The sequence below is a fragment of the Corvus cornix genome, chromosome 2, assembly GCF_000738735.6.
Source record: "Corvus cornix cornix isolate S_Up_H32 chromosome 2, ASM73873v5, whole genome shotgun sequence".
In the NCBI taxonomy this organism is placed as follows: domain Eukaryota; kingdom Metazoa; phylum Chordata; class Aves; order Passeriformes; family Corvidae; genus Corvus; species Corvus cornix.
Window position 1 is genome coordinate 35235785 of NC_046333.1, and position 6089 is coordinate 35241873.

Sequence of the window (6089 nt, forward strand, 5' to 3'; positions counted from 1 at the left end):
CCTAAGGCTGCTGGACTCTCCATGGGGAGTTTTCTCAAAGATAGAGCAGGGTCTCCCAGGTAGGTGCACAGGAGTGCGAGGCCAGTCTCTGAGAAGACTGAAGACTATTTGGAGCCATTTGAGTCTTTCGGGTTCAGTTTCACTGAGCAGTCCTGCGGATACCTGGGAAGCAAAATCAGGGAAGACTTGCATTTCAGAGATGCCAAGTCCTGTGCCACAAATACTACTGGAATCTGCAATCTTATCACAGGACAGGCACAAGTTTCATCAAGGCAGTTAGACACTTAGAGCTCATTCTATCCTACCCACCCTAATGTCACACAAATTAAGCACCTTCCCTTTCTACTTACACTAAGATTTTCATAGTTACCCTCTGCTGTTGTGTTCCTCATGTTCCAAGACTCAATCTGAAGAGCAAGAACCAGCAGCTACAACAGATGAGAACCCTGCCCCAGCATAGCACTTTGCTTTGGAGAAAAACAGTTTACAAACCAGGTTCCACAAATTAGTGGATGCTTGCAAAATGGACATAATTGTATTGCTTCATCTTATAAATGTGGTAAGAAGGCAAATACGGTAATGTCTGGGAAGGACTCAGATATCAGCCTGAGACTACTAGAGACCCGATCATGAGGGAAAAGCAAAATTCTACAGTCCTAGAAGGTCCTGGGTAATGTTAAATAGGGCCTGGTCCTGCACTATAGTGAAGTGCAGCAAAGAGAACCCCAAATAACCAGTCCCTCAGCTGGGAGGGTGCCTTCTGCAAGCTGAACCAAGCACTGTGATGGTGCACTGAGCACCACGATGTTTGTACAGAGAGGTTAACGTGAAGGGCAGATTGCATTGATATGTCCTTGTGTACTTCTTCTGTGAGTAATGCAGTATATCTTAAGAATATGTCGGCCTCCCAGTTTATGCACATCTCTGTTGTCAAGTCTTACTCCTCCAAGGCTCTGTGAAGCGCCCTAAAGTTGTAAGGAAGTACTGTCACACTGTGCAGCTGATGAGGCAACTTGCATAAGCCGTCCACAGAAACTGTTTTACTTTTACGTATCTTCTTCCTACCCCTCCCAAAACACAGTTTTAGAACACCTGCATGGGTATGAGGATGTAGGGCAAGAGGAGTACAGGCTTTGCAGCCTGACTTCTGTGCCATGATAGGTAGCACATACAGTTTTCATGGGCACGAGCAGAGTACAGTCTGCATAGTGCCATAACAAATCTGTCCCTGCCTCTGGGTGCATCACCACCCAGATGGGTCTTTAGATCTGCTCTAGGTCTATTCCTCTCCAGCAATGGAAGTAGACAGCATTATCAGGCTTACCTGCTAAAAATCACCTCAGCCCCAAAACAGCAAAACAATATTTGACTTGAAGTTTTTCCAAAATAAATCATTTATTGTCACCAAAAGCCCTGAAGACTTCATTAAGGTTACCTGAAACAGTTTTACCAACACACAGGTTGGCTGTCTACCCTGAACTTGCTGCCTGGGCTGTTTATATCATTAAAGAGAGCTCCCTCCATAGGGTGATTAATTCTAGCCTAAGGTGGAGAAACTTAAAATCATTTGTCATTCTCTGCAAATACCTACCTCTGTCCCTTGACTAGAGAGGGAGCCCTTAGATTAGCTAGCCAACAACCAACTAAGGGTGGGAGAGATGATTCGTACAACCTACAACTTCCAGTTTGAAGGAGCTGGGAAAGAATTGCCTACTAACAGACCTTACAAAGGCCTGCTTTGTTCTCCTCCTTGTGCTCGACCAAAGTTGCCACATGCCCACCCCTGTAAGCTTGAATACAGTCAGCAAAGTGTCTGATGAGGGCTGTTGTGGGTGAGGGTGCTCGAGAGGAGTCTGAGCAGACATCTCATTAAGATGTCTATTGAATTCCTCTTTTAGCACAAAAGATCTACTTCATTCAATGTCATCATAAAAGGGCAGGCTGAAGCACACCAGAGCAATGGGAAAGCCACTCCTTCAGTATGCACCTTCCCTCATGCTGTCCTGCTTTGCCTCAAATTCTTGAACAGGCTTTGACACAGGGACTGAAGCCAGAATTTCTCCTTCCATTGAAAGCCTAGAACATGAGATGAACTGCAAAGCCATCACTTATCTTTGCTATGGTCTTACTGGTATATAGCTGAAGACCAGTCATTTCTATGTAAGTAATCTGTCTGGTAATTTTACCAATATTTTTGCCATCAGTGAACTGTCTCCAGCTATCCCTCTCCCTCCATGGGAAAAGATACTCCTTCAAGAAAGAAGGTAAATAATTTCAGTGCATTAAGTGTATCCCCACAGGCTAACTTCAGTGTGCACATAACATTGTATTACTGTCACAAAAAGCTAGTTCCCTCTTACATTCAGCAGCTAATAGAGTAATAGAAACACATCATGGTTTGATTCCCCTGCTTTAGTTCTCTTAGTGGTACTCTTGTGACAACTTGTAGAAAGTCCCAGATGAAGTAAGATGGTTTTGTTGCAGAAATTCTTCATTCTTGATTCTTCCCTTTGGTCAAGCAGCACTTCCCTGTTGATAGAATTTCAATGGATTAGCATGGTGAAGTTCATGTACTCTTTTCTTACTGTTCATTCTAATTTTGTATGGAGGTGGAGAATAATATTATATGGCAAGAAATCTTCTCCTGGCAATGTCTCTGACTTTGGGAGGCTTTTCTCCCACTGCTTCCTCTGCTTCTATCTCCTAGGCAGTTACATGGATTAGTTAATGTTTATAAAACCTATTAAACAGGAAAGATACTATGAGTAAAATAATAAAAATTAAGTCTGAGAGAGCTCTCCAGAAATCATATAGTCCTTTCCCAATCACTTCTCACAGGCCATGCTTTCTAGACAAACGAACACAATTTCTTTCCCCTGGATTTCTTCAGAGTCCCAACATGGCTGAAAAAGGCACTTTCAGGGGGTTCTGCCCTTTGTAACAGGCTCTATCCTCTATAAAATGGCACTGATTCAGCTACAATTCAAAATGTAGTCACAGGTGCCTAAAATTAAGTTACTAATATGAAATGTTTCTTTTCCTTTGAATGTATTCGGTTTTTTCCCTCCTGTATTTTAATCTTGCTCAAAGTTTTTGAAGCAGCTTCAGATTATTTGCATTACCAATTTGGAAAGAGACCATTCCTGATTTGCAAAGGTCAGAGCAATTTGGGCTCAGGCAGCCTGAAAACACTGTCCACTTGTCTTCAGTCTAAGCACCCAGACTGGTGCACAAAGAATTAGAATTCTTTTCAAACAACATGTGCAAAACTGTGCTTTTTCCCTAAAGTTAGAATACAGTGGCAGTCAGGAGTCACTCATTCACCACCACAAGGATCCATCAAACCCATTGTGCCAAACTGCTGCTTACCCCCAGGTTATGAAAATAGCACATAGCTCTTCCAAGGAAGACTTCTCCTGTGATCTTTCCTAGGACTGGTTGGGAGCTTGGTGACTCCAGAAAGACCCTGAGCAAGGCAGAAGGAAGCCCCAGTTTCACAAGACAGGGAGAGAAAAGTTCAAGGATTACCTCTGGTACTCCCAGAAGATTACACCCGCATGGAGACCCTGGACAATGGATTCCAAACCAGTTTCTCCCTTAAGAGCTGAGATAAGCCCCTCCTCCAGGTGACATCCTTCTTTTTAATGAGGCAGTGAAAATGAAGTGCTTAGGCAGGATTTTTGATTCTGAAAGCCAATTCATTTCTTTACCAGGCATAGCAGTTCGCAAAAGATGAAACATGCAAACAAGACTTCTGAACTAGCAGCCTGAACACTGAGTAGGGAGAGATGTCCTGAGTGGTAAAAAGAATTTCACATTCAGACAGCAACTGAGAGGGAGATGGTATAGAATGGTGGCTCCCTGTTATCCACTGTGTTGCTGTAGGGAAGGCACTTTCTGCTCAGGCGTGAAAGTTTTCAATGATTTGCTGTCTATACTTACAGCAAAATCTACACAGCCCCCTCCCTTATGTGATTTCAGCCATCACATCCCTCTTCCTACAGCCTTGCTTAGGCACTCTTTCTGAAACAGCTTGATAAGTCTCTTTCATACTCCCCGTAACACATCTGATCAGGTTATGTATCCCTGGGTTTATTGAAACTCCACATAAATTTTTCAGGATATGAAAAAATCCAGCTGTAATTGTAGCATAAGCCAGTCTTACAGCTTTTCAGGAACACTGCAGGAAAACACCCTGCAGTCTTAGAGAGAATGGTCAAGAGCTGCTGCCAAAAGAGTGCAAATTTGAAAAAAGTAGCCTTGCTATAAAATTGAAAAAGACTCCATAGGGAGCAGAGAAGTGGCAAAATTACTCATCAGTCCTGTTTTATAATGATCTATGGGACCCAGTCAGATGCATCCCAGAGTCCTGAGGGAATTGGTTGATGTAGTTGCCAAGCCACTCTCCATGATATTTGAAAAGTCATGGCAGTCAGGTGAAATCCCCGGTGACTGGAAAAAGGGAAGCATTTTACCCATCTTTAAATAAAGAGTAGAAAGGAGGACCCTGGGGACTACCAACCTGTCAGCTTCACCTCTGTGCCTGGGCAGAACATGGAACAGATCCTCCTAGAAGCTGCGCTAGGGCACGTGGAGGACAGGGAGGTGATTCAGGACAGCAGCAGAGCTTCACCAAGGGCATTTTCACCTGCCTGACCAACCCGGTGGCCTCCTGTGATGGAGTGACTGCAAGAATGGGTAAGGGACGAGCTATGGGTGTTGTTTATCTGGACTTCCGAACAGCCCCCACAACATCCTTCTCTCTAAGTTGGAGAGAGATGGATTCAGTGGGTGAATTGTTAGATAGATTAGCAAGTGGTTGGACAGTCCTGTCCAGAGGGAAGTGGTCAGTGGCTCAGAGTCCCAGTGGACATCAGTGACAAGTAGTGTCCCTCTGAGGTCCATACTGGTACCAAATGCTATTTAATATCTTCATTAATGACAAAGAGATTGAGTGGACCCTCAGCAAATTTGCAGATGACACCAAGCTGAGTGGGGCTGTTGGCACACTCAAAGGACAGGATGCCATCCAGAGGAACCTAGGCAGGCTGGAGAAGTGGGCCCATGAGAATCTCGTGAAGTTTAACAAGACCAAGTGCAAGGTGCTGCACCTGGGTTAGGGCAACCCCTGGTATCAGCACAGGCTGGGGGATGAACAGATCGAGACCAGCCCTGGGGAGAAGGACTTGGGGGTTGTAGTGGTTTGGTTCAAGATACTCATTACTGTTTATCTTCTGTGAGATAAGAATTAGGAGGAACGCAAAGCAGACACCAAACTTGAAAGAATATAAAGAAGTTTATTAACAGACCTAAAAGAGGGAAAAAAATTATACCACACCTTCAGAACTCTCCTCCTCCCCCCACCTTCCTCCCTTCTCCCACTGACAATGTAAAAAGACAGCCCTTGAGATGTTCAGTCTGTTTACCACTTCCATAATAACCTTGTTCAGTCCGTTTAGAAAGAGAAGTCTCTTCTTGCTCGTGCTATGAAAACATTATCACAACAAGACAGCCACCCACTTCCAAATAACTTTGTTCAGTCCATTTAGGAAGAGGTCCCTCTGCTCACATGTGAGTCCCTTCCCCCTGACTTGCAGCTTTTCCCGCAACAGCTTTCAAGGGTCCAGTCTTGAAGGTTTTTGGGGTACAATTTTAAGGTTGAGCCATTCAGAAACAAAAGTTCTCTTCACCCATCTCTGGAAGCATTGCATCTCTAAGAACAGAGGCCCTTCTCCTTCCCTGGGAGCAAAGGGTCTTCTTCAGCTTCATCTTTAGGACTATCTCTGGGACCATCTCTAGGAACTGAGGTTTTCTCCTTTTCCATTTGGAGCAAAAGTCCTCATCGCTTCCATCTCTCCCTATCCAACTTCGCATGAAATTACAGCAGCATCAGCATCTGCCTATCTCAGCACAGGTGCTTTTGCTCACGAGTTGAACACTCCACCCCCCATATCTTCATGAAATTACAACGGGATACTCTGATATATCATAGCGTTACAACAGAATTTCAGCTTTAAGCATCTCCTCTTTCTCTTCCCTCAGGTTTTCAGCTTTTCACAGCAATAAAAGGGTTAATCTCACCTCAGCCT